Source organism: Odocoileus virginianus, chromosome 30, assembly GCF_023699985.2.
Source record: "Odocoileus virginianus isolate 20LAN1187 ecotype Illinois chromosome 30, Ovbor_1.2, whole genome shotgun sequence".
In the NCBI taxonomy this organism is placed as follows: Eukaryota; Metazoa; Chordata; class Mammalia; order Artiodactyla; family Cervidae; genus Odocoileus; species Odocoileus virginianus.
The window spans coordinates 40,171,602-40,186,151 of NC_069703.1; the positions used below are offsets into that span (position 1 = coordinate 40,171,602).

The 14,550-nt window shown below is 46.4% G+C and overlaps 1 long non-coding RNA gene across 1 annotated transcript in view; it reads right to left on the reverse strand.

Moving 5' to 3' along the window:
• Positions 1–4,385: 4,385 nt before the first annotated feature.
• Positions 4,386–14,550, reverse strand: part of LOC139032152 (uncharacterized) — a 36,544-nt gene continuing 26,379 nt past the window's right edge. The window contains exon 3 of the long non-coding RNA XR_011484674.1: positions 4,386–4,598. This is a non-coding gene — a long non-coding RNA (uncharacterized lncRNA). The remainder of the gene's footprint in view (positions 4,599–14,550) is intronic.

Here is a 14,550-nt window from a genome sequence, read left to right on the forward strand (position 1 = left end):
TGTCATCGCTTAGTTCTCAGGGATCTGGATCTTCCTCCCACAAGATATCACACTGATCTGTTACACTGGTGACATTATGCTGATTGGACCTAGTGAGAAAGAAATAGCAACTATGATAGACTTATCATTAAGGCATTTATATGCCAGGGGGTGGGAAATAAATCCAATGACAATTCAGGAGTGTTCCCTTTCAATGAAATTTCTAGAGTTCCAGGGAAGTGAGGCATGTTGAGATATCCCTACTAAAGTGAAGGATAAGATATTGCATCTGGCCCTTCTTACAACCAGAATAAGGCACAATGTAAAATAGGCCTTCTGGATTTTGGAGGCAACATATTCCTCATTTCAGGTATATTACTCTGACTTATCTATCAAGTGATCTGAAAAGCTGAAAGTTTTGGACTTGTAACGAGAGAAGGCTCTGCAACAGTTCCAGGCTGCTGTGTAATTGGTGCTGACATTTGGTTCCAGCAGATCCAATGGTTCATCAGGTGTCAGCGGCAGATAGGGTTTCTGTGAGCAGCCTAGGACAGGCCCTTATAGATGAAGTGCAGTGCAGACCCTTAGAGTTTGAGAGAAAAACCTTGTCATCTTATCTGGATAACTACTTTGTATGGTACTATTTTTCCCAAAGCCAAGAATCAAGAGGAAGAAGTGTGAGTAGATCTACCTACTATCATCCCTAGTGACTCACTAGCAAAATCTTTGGTTGTAAATAGAATAGTTGTATTTTGTTGTTGTTGTTGTTGAGTTGCTAAGTTGTGTCCAACTCTTTGTAACTCCAAGGACGGCAGCATGCCAGGCTCCCCTGTCCTTCACTATCTCCTGGAGTTTGCTCAAACTCATGTCCATTGAGTTGGTGATATATTATGTTAGGAGAAATTATTACCTTGTTAATGTCTTTATTTCAAGATTAAGTATGTTTTACAGAGATGTGTGTGGGTGCCAAGTTCAGAGAGTATTAGTCAACCTTATGCCCTGCTGGCCAGGGGCAGTGCCAGAGAGGAATGCTTCCACCGGGAAACATGGCAACAATTCTATTGAACTGAAAGTTCAATAGTTCAGTGCTACCTACTTTAAGTTCCTTGGGACCTGAATCAACAGGTAATGAAGGGAGTTATGGTGCTCACTGGGGTGACTGATCTTGACTAGCGAGGAGAAATTGGGCAAAAGAGGTAAGGGAGTGTGTGTCTGGAATACAGGAAAGCCCCTTGGGTGTCTCTTAGTATTATCATGCCTTGTGATTAAAGCCAGTGGAAAACCAGAGCTACCCAATCCAGGTAGGACTACAAATGGCTCACACTCTCAGGAATGAAGGCTTGGGTCCCATAACATAAAGAACTATGATCATTTGAGGTCATTACTGAAGGCAAAGGGAATATGGAATGAGTAGTGAAGGAAGACAGTTACAAATAACAGCTCTGACCACACAATCATTTATAGAAATAAAGACTAATTACCATGAGTTTCCTCATTTTGTTTTGAATGTGTTTGTGTGTATAATTGTTGTTTTCTCCCCTCTCTAACCTCCTTGTGTGCTGTGCTATGCTAAGCCGCTTCAGTTACGTCTGTTTGCAACCCTGTGGCCCGTAGTCCACCAGGCTCCTCTGTCCATAGCTGCTGCTTGCATCTTGTCACTGTCCCCTCTCCCTTACTACCCAGGCACAGAGCACATGCTCCTCAGGTGCATTCATGCATTCACACGCACACACAATGTCCACACTTGAAAGTGAAAGTTGCTCAGTTGAGTCCAGCTCTTTGTGACCCCATGGACTAAAAAAATCGATGGGATTCTCTAGGCCAGAGTACTGGAGTGGGTAGCTGTTTCCTTCTCCAGGGGATCTTCCCAACTGAGGAATCGAGCCCAGGTCTCCTGCATTGCAGGCTGATTCTTTACCAGCTGAGCTACCAGGGAAGCCAAGGTCCACGCCTACACCTGCTCAAACACACATGTACACACACACATATCCACATGACACCTGCAGATCCTATGTGCATGTGCGCTAAGTTGTGTCCAACTCTTTGCAACCCTATGGACCGTAGCCTATCAGGCTCCTCTGTCCATGAGAATTTCCAGGCAAGAATACTGGAGTGGTTTACCATGCCCTCCTCTGGGCAATCTTTTCAACCCAGGTATGGAACTCTTGTCTCTGGCCTCTCCTACGTTGGAAGGCGGATTCTTTACCACTAGCGCCACCTAGGAAGCCCGCCTGATCCTATACTCACAGGTACAAACACATACACATCCCCACTCTTGTGCACACCTGCACACACATGCACATCATCCCAGACATGTTGTCAGGTCCACATTCACCCCAGGCTCCTTTTCAGCCCCTCAGGATCTCCTCCACCTCCTGTTTCCAGACGTGTTACAGAATTCACCATCAGATTTAAAGCTGAGAGAGAGAAAGCAGAGCTGAATTTCATTTTAATTGTCTAGAGCAGAAACCCAATTTCTCAGGTGATGATTATAATGATTAAAATGTCTGTGATCAGAATGGTGAGAAGGAGACTCACTGCTGGCTTCAGGACAAAGCGCAGGGGAGTGTCTGATAAGGCTCAGAGCCTCTCACCACCCCCTTCCCCACCTGCAGTCCCAGGTAATCCTGCAGGAAGCACCAGGGGTGGGAGAGAGCAGGGACAGATGGGGAGTTCAAGCCAGGCAGCCAAGGGGCTACCAGTCCAGGAGGACGCACCTGACAAGTGACCCTTATCTGTCTGAGCCACGAGCCCCTGATCAGGACCCTGATGACAAAAGGAGCCCGCATGGCTACCTCCAGCGACCTGATGCTTGGGAAAAGAGCTGGATGTTCCCGGAGAAGTAGTTGACCTCTCTGGGTTGCAGGTATGGAAATCAGCAGGGTTGCATGGTAGGTACCATTGCAGGCTAGACTCACTTACAGGCTCTGGGGCCAGCCTGGCCTGAGTGTTGCTGTTGACTTTCCACATGCCCCCAAGTGAGTCACTTGTCTACTCTGCATTGTCATGGCTGTCAGCCACTTCAGCGACACCTTTCCAGCCAGGTCCTCAATGCAGCCACCTGATAACCCTCTCAAGAGAACCAGGAAGGAGCAGCGCCCTTATCTTCACTGCCCATTTCATGTCCTCAGCACCCAGAACAGGATCTGACACACAGGAGGCTCCTGAGAAATATCAGTATGTTTCAGAGAATGTGTAAATAATCAGGACAAATCCATGAAGTAAGCATTCGCACCCCCATTTAATGGTAGAGGAGCCTGGTGCTCAGAGAAGTGCTTGCCCAAAGCCACACAAATGTGGATAGGAAGGGGGAGCAGTATGGATTCTAGGAAGGGATAGGAAGTAGGATAGGGCTGTGGGAGCAGTATGGATCATAGGGAAAGACAGCTCGAGCTGTCCTGCATTTAGACAGTAAATCACATGCTTTACAAGTCGCCAGCCACTCCTGGGGAAAATTAAGCCGGTGTGTGTGAGGTCCCAGTGATGGTGAGTAAGTGAGATCTCCCTTAGGGGAGAAGGGGGAGGAGGGAGGCAGCAGCCTTATTTGCAGAAAGACCTGCCTCCTCCAATCAGCTGGGCTTTTGGGGGCAGGACCACCAGCGTCTGGCCAATCAGTCACTAGGAGGCTGTGAGCAGAGGAAGGTGGAGCAGAACAGGGCCTGATGCAGGTCAGCAGTCAGGCCCCACCCTCTTTGTTTAGGACGGATCCTCCTCCCTGGCTTTTCCTTTCTTGACCTCTCTCACTCCTCTCAGCAGCCCTGCATTCAGGGATGGAATAACAAGACACCCAGGTCACACAGCCAGTCAGTAGCGCCAGAACTGAGCCAGGCCCTGACTCCCAGCCCAAGTGCTGAGTCTTGCCCCTCTGGCTTCCTCCTGGCTGCCCTGGTTCAGGGCTGTCCTGGGCACCCCTACCCTGGGGCTGTCCTTCATGATGATCAGCCCCCTTCCCCTACAAATGCCCCCACCCAGGGATTAGCTCAGAGCTGTTGCCCACTCCCAAGCCCCCTGTCCAGCCTCCATCCCTGAGCCCCAGACCCTTTGTTCCATTTGCTTCCAAACACTGCATCAGAGACCCACAGAATATCAGGGCTGGCAGGGGCCCCAGGAGTATCTGGCCCACCCCTGGAGACTCAGTTGGGACCAGTGGTCCCTCGGGACCACACTGGCCCCTCCCCTCCATGAAGCCACCCAGGGCCTGACTTGGGGTGCTACCCAGGGAATGGCTATCCACTCCAGTATTCTAGCCTGCAGAATTCCATGGACAGAGGAGCCTGGAGGGCTACAGTCCATGGGGTCACAAAGAATCAGACACGATTGAATGACTAACACCTTCACTTTTCACTTCTTCTCCCAGCATCCCTCCCCCTGCTTCCTGCCTCACTCACCTTCCCCAGCAGATTGTTCAAATCCAGGTCTAATGTTTGGTTTGCTAACTTTTGGGGATGGAAGATGGCGTCTCTGCCAGGAAATGCTGCTCCTCCAGAGGGACCATCTCAGCCCTTCCTGGTTGAAGACAGATTTAATTAGGTCTCCCCTCATCGGAGAGTCTCCTGGTGGCTTTAGGGGACAACAGAGGTGGAGGAGCCACGAGGATTCCCCTGCAGTGATGAGCAAACCTGGAGAGTATGGTTGGGAGGAAGAAGATGGAATTAGGGGTCACTAGGGTCCTGAGTTTGAGTCCTTGCCCCACCATAGCCAAGATATGTGACCCTGGGCAGGTCACAATCTCTCTGAGCCCTGAATTTCTCATCTGCAAAATGGGAACATTTGTCCCATTAAGTGATCAGGCTTAGAAGGGCTTCCCTGGTGGCCCAGATGCTAAAGAATCCTCCTGCAGTGAGGGAGACCTGGGTTTGATCCCTGGGTTGGGAAGATCCTCTGGAGAAGGAAATGGCAACTCACTTCAGTACTCTTGCCTGGAGAATCCCCATGGACAGAGGAGCCTGGTGGGCTTCAGTCCATGGAGTCACAAAGAGTTGGACATGACTTAGCAACTAAATACAGCACATATAACGAGTGCTCAGTGAATTTGAATTCTCCCCTCCAGCCCACTCAAGTCTTTCCTGACCTGATCACCTCCAGGCCTCCCCGCTACATTTCCTCTGAATTTGCTTCCCTGCACAGGTCCTTCTGCTTCCAGGGTTCTGTACCTTGTTCTTCTCAAAGGTTCAGCCCCCAGCGTGGCTGGCAGGAAAGACCCTGCCTCTAAGGCTCTATTGACCAGAGCAGACTGACCTGGCTGCAGTGTGCCCAGGATGCCGGCCACAGATGGTGGCTCATATGCCCAGGAATTATTTAGAGTGTAGCCGCTTCTCTGCTAATGAGTTAACAAATCTCACTGTTAGAACAGGCCCTTGGCAGAGTAAGGGGTCTCTGCGGCCTAAGGTTCCGCTTGATCTAAGGGGTCAGCAGAATTATTTAACATGTTTGCTTTCTATTAGGAAAAGAGGGACTGGCAGGGGCTCTGGCCTTGTTAAATAACTCAGAGCCTCACTGGTCTGGTCCAGAACTGGGGCAGGGCTGGTCTCAGGACATTGGTGAGAATGAAGGGGAAGAGCCAAGCCTGGGCCAAAGGACCTCAGAGAGCTCCACAGCCTCCTAAAGGGGCACCTTGGTTTTGCTCAGAAACCCAGGAATAGCCCTGCACTGTTATGTGTTAGCATCTGGAGAAGTAGGGCTCCATAGTCAGACCCTCCAGAATCTGCCAGAACCTAAGTCCCAGGGCTGACCCTGGGCACATGCCAGAAGCCTCTCTGTCTTCTGAGCCTCAGCCTTCTCATCTGTAAAATGGGAGTGGTGATCCCTCCCTCCCCTGGCCGTGCAGGTTAAATAATGTGAGCAAAGCCCCTGTGTGGTGCCTGACACATAGTGGGTCCTCCCTGGGGGACAGCTGCGGTTACCTGAAACCATACTGTGGCCCCATGGGAGGTGGAGTTGGGACAGGTGTGAACTTGGGAGCCTCACCGCTGGACTCAATACCTGTCTGACTGGCACCTGGCTGTGACTTAAAGAAGCAGCCTAAGCTTTCTGCACCTCAGTGTTCTCATCTGTAAAATGGGGTAATGATAGTGTATTCCTCATAGAGTTGTAGTGAGGATTAAAGGAGATAATACACGTAAAGTGGTCAGAAGAGAGCTGGCCTCTGACTTCTTGGTCGGTGGCTGTTGCAGTGGTCACTGTTCAACCTTCTTCTGAAAGGGCCGCTCTAGACCTGCACAGGCCTTTGTCCCCTGAGGTTAAAAATCTCATGGTGTCCTCTGGGGTCTGCCCTGCCCTCCTGCTCCAGATCCTAACTCCCTATCCCTCTCTCTTACTTTTTCTCATACACACACACACACACACACACACACACACACACTCCGCATACCACTCCCTTGACCTTATGACTCAGGGGGCCCAGGATCATCTCAGATTCATCCATTTTTTACAAAGTACAAGAAGGCCTCTCCCTGCCCAGGGCGGGACACCATCCTCAGCGGTGTGGACATGATGCCAGGGCTTGTGGGGCTGGGTTCCCCCTCCCTCCCCCAGAACTGCCCCATCTGCTCATGGAGCGTGCCCTAGAACAGCCCACTTTGCAGCTGAATTAAGGAAGGGGGCCTTGTGACTGTTACTGTCTGCTGTGCGCCAGATTCCCTGCAAGACCCTCCACATCTGTCACTGAGGGACAACCACAGCGTAACAGTGGCCCTTCCACCAGACCCACCCGCAGATGGTACGATTTTTGCCTACACAGTGGGTTTTATTTTCTTGTTTGTTTTGAACTAGATAGCAAACACTTAAAAATCTGAAGATTTCACACAAAACAACATCAGAGAAGCTGACAAACTGGGCCTGCGCTGGCCCCAGCCACAGTCACTGGAGCTGAGATGCAGCAGCCGCTTCGGGACACCCTAGCTGTCCATGGTCCCCATCGGTTTATCTCTGTCATCTGCGTCCCCAGCTTGGACCCTGGCATTATCTGAGCTTGTGACCTCACTGCAGAGACCCAGCTTACAGATGGGTAAGCTAAACCTAAGAAGGCGTAGTGTGTTGTCTCACTGTTCGCTGAATCCAGGGATAGGCAAGGTGAGAACGGGGAAGCTGGAAGAAGATGTGAGGAGCTGTGGGAACTGCAAACAGGATTATTTTCTCCTGGCTGGCACAGCAGCAAGGCATCAGAGGCAGACATGCTGTATTTTCTCGTGGTTGACCAAGTGGACACAGCCACATTGTATGCAACATGCTACTCAATGCAACCTGCCTATAAGAGCTTTTCAGATGGTGCTTATATAGGTGACATGGATGCACAGTACTACATAAAAATGATCTCAGTTGTTACATCATTATTTACATTATTTACAAAAATGGGGTGAGAGTGAGAGGCCATGGGGCAAGAGAGCCTGACCACCGCCATCTTGGCCAGTTGCTCCTTCCCTACACATGTCGTGTGTCCACTCTACCCTGATTACCACCTACTGAAGGGAAGACTCATCTGTTTCATTCACTGCTGTATCGCCAAAGCCTAGGGAAACTCCTGGTATGTAGTAGATGCTCAGTAAGTCTTTGATGTGTTAGAATTTCTGAATGTCACCCAGCAAATTTTAGGCAGAGCCAGGGTGAAACCAATTCCAGCCCAACACTCTTTTCCCCCAGACTCTCAGATCCCAAGGCATACCCCTCACATTGATGTGCATCCCCCTCTCTTACCACCAGGTCACCCCCATACACATACTCAGTGCCTCAACTCAGATGCTCTTAAAGTGTTAATCACTCAGTCATGTCCAACTCTTGTGACCCCATGGACTGTAGCCCACCAGGTTCCCCTGTCCATGGAATTCTCCAGGCAAGAATACTGGAGTGGGTGGCCATTTCCTTCTCAGAGGCTCTTAAGGCTCAATCCAATTTGACCCCAGAAAAGAAGTTGAGCCTTCTGCAGAAACCACCGCTTACCACTATGGTATTTGATGGTATTTGACTTTTAGGATCATTTCTTAGCATTAATAAAATAAAATGTGGAACTCCTATCTGATATGGGCAGTCCTTTTAAATTGCAGGCAGGGGAGAGCAGTGCTGAGGACTCTGGTGTGGGCAGACCTAGGTTCAAACTCAGAATCCACAGAATCCTGGCTATGTGGTCTTTGACATATTATTTTTCTGCACCTCAATTCCCTCATGCATAAAACGGGGTTGATAACCATGCCTGACTCATCTATTGTTATGAGAGTTAAATGAGGTGGTCCAGGTAAATCGTCTCAATATGGCTGATGCTATCGTTATCACTAACATCGCTCATCTGTGATTCAGTGAGGAAAGATGTAACAGAAAAATGCTCTTTGTGATCCTTTCTCATGATGCTTTTCAAAGAATTTTTCTCTTGATAACAGTAGCGCACACACATAGTAAAACAGTGATCCTAGTGTGCCAAGCCAATTATCTTGTCTACAGATGGTGCCTGGTAGAGATGAATTTGGGGACCACCTAGGGAAAACCACGCCCAGAAATTTTGAACCCTAGTCAAAGTCAATGGGATTTTTTTTTTTTTTTTGCCTTCACAGTTATGGGGATGCTGAAGTAATAAGGGTTATGACTACACTCACCTAGCCTTCTCTCCCCCCACTATGAGCAGAGCTCAAACCCTTCCCTGAGTCAGAACCAGACTATCTTCTCCTTACTCATCCCCAGACTCCATGCTCTAGTAGCTGGGCTTTGTGGTTCTCTTTCTTCCTGATGAATACATAATCACCTCCTAGGATGGGTAGAGATGATGATTGTAATAAAATAGGTTCATTACAGCCCTCTACACAGAGCCATTTAATGAACATGCAGCCAACGGCACTAAAGCCTCTGAGCCAAATACAAATGAAACCTGTTCTATAGTATCATTTAATTAGCTGGGGGAGCAGGCGGGGGAGGAGGAGATAGTATGAGATATAAACAGAAAAATGGGAGCTGGTGAGAGAGAGACGGTGTCAGGGAGGGGCAGAGAGAGAGAGGGCACGAAGGAGGAGAGACAGTGAGGGAAGGACAGAAGGAGTGAGCAAGGGAGGGGGCAGAAGAGAGACAGGGCACGCTTCGATGGAAAACAGCATTGGGCAGACTCATTCTTCCCATTGGAGAAGTGAAGGCACCTAGTCCTGCTCTGTACATTGTGATGGGTGCTGGGTGGGGGTACCACAATGGACTAGACGGACAGTGTCCTGACTATGTGGGGTTCACGATCTGGTGGAACAGTCAGGCACTGAGCAAGTCATCACATCAATAATACCTGTAACCACAAGTAGGCTGTGTGATTATGGTCTGATGGCTGCACAGCTACTGTGAGGACGTGGACAGGCTTCTCAGAGCATGGGCTCTGAAGAGTGCCTGCTGAGGTCTGAACCCATGTCCTGGCTATGAGACCTTGAATAAGCTGCTTAACCTTACTGGCCTTCAGGTCCTCATCTAGAAAAGTGGAATCATAAAATAACTACTTTATGATTAGGGTTGTCATGAGAATTGAATTTGTTAATACATGTAAAATACTCAGAATAGTGTCTGCTATGTAGTAGGTGTTCAATAGGGTTATCCCAGTAGTCATGTAAGGATGTGAGAGTTGAACCACAAAGAAAGTTGAGTGCTGAAAAAGCGATGCTTTCAAACTGCAGTGCTGGAGAAGACTCTTGAGAGTCCTTTGGACAGCAAGGAGATCAAAATCAATCCTAAAGGAAATCAAACCTGATTATTCATTGGAAGGACTTTGGCCTTCCAGTTTGGCCACCTGATGCAAAGAGCTGACTCATTGGGAAAGACCTTGATGTTGGGAACGATTGAGGGTGACAGAGGATAAGATGGTTGCATGGCATCACTGACTCAATGGACATGAGTTTGAGCAAACGCCGAGAGATAGTGAAGGACAGGGAAGCCTGGTGTGCTGTGGTCCATGGGGTCGCAAAGAGTCAGACACTACTGAGTGACTGAACAGCAGCAACAACAACCACAATATTAAGAACTAAAGTGGGAAAGAAAAACATTGGAGGATCCTGTTTTAGATCAGTAAGTCAGAGAGGTCATGCCGGAATAAATGCCGTATAAACTGAGATCTGAAGGGACGAGTAGAAATCAGCCAAGGGAACAGAGAAGAGAAGCAGTGGGTATCTAATTTTTTGCTTTTGACTACCCAGCATCCTTTATCCCTTCCTATGTTAACACCCTCTGATTTTCTTTTGAGAAACATTTTTTTGCTTCTCTTTCAGTCCTCATAGGTATGGCTGGCCTCAAGCTCTTGTTCAGGGTGGACATTTAACCCCTAAGCCTCGTTAAAATTGAATTTGAACCTCCTGTTCAGAGGTGGGCAAATGATCCAGGCTGAACAAGTGAGAGAAAATACCAGGGGCTTTTGTTTAAATTAGCAGCAAAGGAGTGTGGTGAGCCTGTGTGATATAAATTTGGAGTTACCTGTGGCCAACTACTGCCTGAGATGAAGGCAGTGCAAAAGAAAATCCAGGCAAGAAATTGAAAGGAGGGTCCTGACAATATCACCCTGACTCTCTGTACCTAGCTTTGCCTGAGTTGGAATTTTCAGGAGAAGGAGCCAGTCAAACTGTCCTTTTCCCAATCTATATTTATTTAGTTATATTTGGTTCCTATCTCTTATAACGGAAGGAAAAGTATGTGACAATCAACATTCCTGTCAAAAGGAAGGGCATGTGATAAACCCCAGCAGGAGAATCAAAATCTATGAAAGATACTGACATAGCTGAAGCTTGTTGAGCAAGGGGAAAGTGATGACTGTGTATCAAAGTTCAGAGGATCCAAAGCATTCATCAGAAAAGAGGGGAAGTCCAATGTTGGATTAAGAGATTGGATGCACCCAAAACAAAGACATCCAACTCCTTTCAGTAAGCGCCTTCATGGCCTTCCCAAAGGCATCACTTCTCATCATAGCTTTGTGCACACTTGAAAGGGCAGAACCAATGATCTAAGATCAGTTAGGACTAGAGAAGCCTTCAAATACCACATAGTCTAATATCCCCATTGTCTTTGTTGGCTTGAGCTGCTATAACAAAAATATAATCTATTGGGTGGCTTGACAACAGAAATTTATTTCCCACAGTTCTGGAGGCTGAAAGTCCAAGGCAGGGTGCTAGCTTGGTTGGGTCCTAGTGAGAGCATCTTCCTAGTTTACAGACAGCTGCCTTCTTGTTGTACCCTCACTTGGCTAGCTTGGTTGGGTCCTAGTGAGAGCATCTTCCTAGTTTACAGACAGCTGCCTTCTTGTTGTACCCTCACTTGGCTATGAGTTCTTGGGGTTCTACTCTTATGACATCATCTAAACCTAACTACCTCCAAAGGCCCTACTTTCTAGTACTATCCAAGTGGAGGCTAGTGTTTCAACATGCAAAATTGTAAACATGCTATCCATAGCACTCATTTATATTAGTTTGCTTCTAATTGGGGCTTCCCTGAGAGCTCAGCTGGTAAAGAATCTGCCTGCAATGTGGGAGACCCCGGTTTGGTTCCTGGGTCGGGAAGATCTGCTGGGGAAGGGATAGGCTATCCACTCCAGTGTTCTTGGGCTCCCCTTGTGGCTCAGCTGGTAAAGAATCTGCCTGCAATGTGGGAGACCTGGGTTCAATCCCAGCGTTGGGAAGGTCCCCTGGAGAAGGGAAGGGCTATCCACTCCAGTATTCTGGCATGGAGAATTCCATGGACTGTATAGTCCACAGGGTCTCAAAGAGTAGGACACGACCGAGTAACTGTCACTTTCACTTGATCAAGAGTACTTGAATCCTTTTCTTGTGTTATTTGTCGAGGTAAGTTTTATTTACTTTATTTTTCTGATAATGGAGTGTCTTTATTTGCTGAATCAATTTATGCCTTTATGCACTACATGGATATTTAATAAAATAGAATGAGTGATATGTCTGAATGGATAATCAAATCACTAGATTATTTGATAGTAAGAAATAAAGAAAATGTGCAATTTGCTCTGGTTACTTGATCTGTGAATACTATATTATAGAAGAAAAGGATAAAAGGAGGGAGAGAATGAAGGGGGAAAATAAAAAAGAAAAAGAAAAGTAAAAAGGAAATTCTCACCAAATGGATTAAGAATTCTCATCTTACTATGGGGAATAGTCTCAAAAGGTCATGTGACTCATCTGAAGTAAGGCAGTTCATTAAATGTAGTTAGTATCAGGGTCCTGGCTTGTCATTTCTTACTCCATCAAGTATCTTGCTATGGACTAGAAGTTTATGTCCTCCCTGTCCCCCACCCCATTCATATATTGATACCCCAATCCTCATTGTGGTGTATATTGAGGTAAGACCTTTGGGAGATAATCAGATCATGAAGGTGGAGCCCTTGTTATGGGATTAATACCCTTATAAGAAGAGATCTTCCTTTTTTTTCTCTCCCTCCTGCTGTACGAATGTACAAAGAGAAGACAGCCATCTACAAGCCACAAAACAGGCTGTCACCAAACACCAGCTCTGCTAGTGCCTTGACCTTGGACTTCTCAGCCTCCAGAACTATGAGAAATAAAGTTTGTTGTTATAGCCACCCAGTCTATGGTATTTGTTATAACAGCCTGAGCTAAGACATATCTCAATATCCCTCCTCCCAAAAAACACATCCCGCAGTAAGTTTGTTAGACCTCCAAGGATATGAATACCCTCTTAGGCATTGCCCCTTCTAATTATACAGAAAAGCTCTTGGGAAGAATAATAATAATAAAATCAACAACAATTTTTTTTCATTTATTTTTATTAGTTGGAGGCTAATTACTTTACAATATTGTAGTGGGTTTTGTCATACATTGACATGAATCAGCCATGGATTTACATGTATTCCCCATCCCGACCCCCCCTCCCACCTCCCTCTCCACCCGATTCCTCTGGGTCTTCCCAGTGCACCAGGCCCGAGCACTTGTCTCATGCATCCAACCTGGGCTGGTGATCTGTTTCACTATAGATAATATACATGTTTTGATGCTGTTCTCTCGAAACATCCCACCCTCGCCTTCTCCCAGAGTCCAAAATTCTGTTCTGTACATCTGTGTCTCTTTTTCTGTTTTGCATATAGGGTTATCATTACCATCTTTCTAAATTCCATATATATGTGTTAGTATGCTATAATGTTCTTTATTTTTCTGGCTTACTTCACTCTGTATAATGGGCTCCAGTTTCATCCATCTCATTAGAACTGATTCAAATGAATTCTTTTTAATGGCTGAGTAATATTCCATGGTGTATATGTACCACAGCTTCCTTATCCATTCATCTGCTGATGGGCATCTAGGTTGCTTCCATGTCCTAGCTATTATAAACAGTGCTGTGATGAACATTGGGGTGCACGTGTCTCTTTCAGATCTGGTTTCCTCAGTGTGTATGCCCAGAAGTGGGATTGCTGGGTCATATGGCAGTTCTATTTCCAGTTTTTTAAGAAATCTCCACACTGTTCTCCATAGCAGCTGTACTAGTTTGCATTCCCACCAACAGTGTAAGAGGGTTCCCTTTTCTCCACACCCTCTCCAGCATTTATTGCTTGTAGACTTTTGGATAGCAGCCATCCTGACTGGCGTGTAATGGTACTCATTGTGGTTTTGATTTGCATTTCTCTGATGATGAATGATGTTGAGCATCTTTTCATGTGTTTGTTAGCCCTCTGTATGTCTTCTTTGGAGAAATGTCTGTTTAGTTCTTTGGCCCATTTTTTGATTGGGTCATTTTTCTGGAATTGAGCTGCAGGTGTGGCTTGTATATTTTTGAGATTAATCCTTTGTCCATTGCTTCGTTTGCTATTATTTTCTCCCAACCTGAGGGCTGTCTTTTCACCTTGCTTATAGTTTCCTTTGTTGTGCAAAAGCTTTTAAGTTTCATTAGGTCCCATTTGTTTATTTTTGCTTTTATTTCCAATATTCTGGGAGGTGGGTCACAGAGGATCCTGCTGTGATTTATGTCGGAGAGTGTTTTCCCTATGTTCTCCTCTAGGAGTTTTATAGTTTCTGGTCTTACATTTAGATCTTTAATCCATGTTGAGTTTATTTTTGTGTATGGTGTTAGAAAGTGTTCTAGTTTCATTCTTTTACAGGTGGTTGACCGGTTTTCCCAGCACCACTTGTTAAAGAGGTTGTCTTTTTTCCATTGTATATCCTTGCCTCCTTTGTTGAAGATAAGGTGTCCATAGGTTCATGGATTTATCTCTGGGATTTCTATTCTTGTTCCATTGATCTATATTTCTGTCTTTGTGCCAGTACCATATTGTCTTGATGACTGTGGCTTTGTAGTAGAGTCTGAAGTCAGGCAGGTTGATTCCTCCAGTTCCGTTCTTCTTTCTCAAGATTACTTTGGCTATTCGAGGTTTTTTGTATTTCCATACAAATTGTGAAATTATTTGTTCCAATTCTGTGAAAAATACCATTGGTAGCTTGATAGGGATTGCATTGAATCTATAGATTGCTTTGGGTAGAATAGCCATTTTGACAATATTGATTCTTCCAATCCATGAACACGGTATGTTTCTCCATCTGTTTGTGTCCTCTTTGATTTCTTTCATCAGTGTTTTATAGTTTTCTATGTATAGGTCTTTTGTTTCTTTAGGTAGAT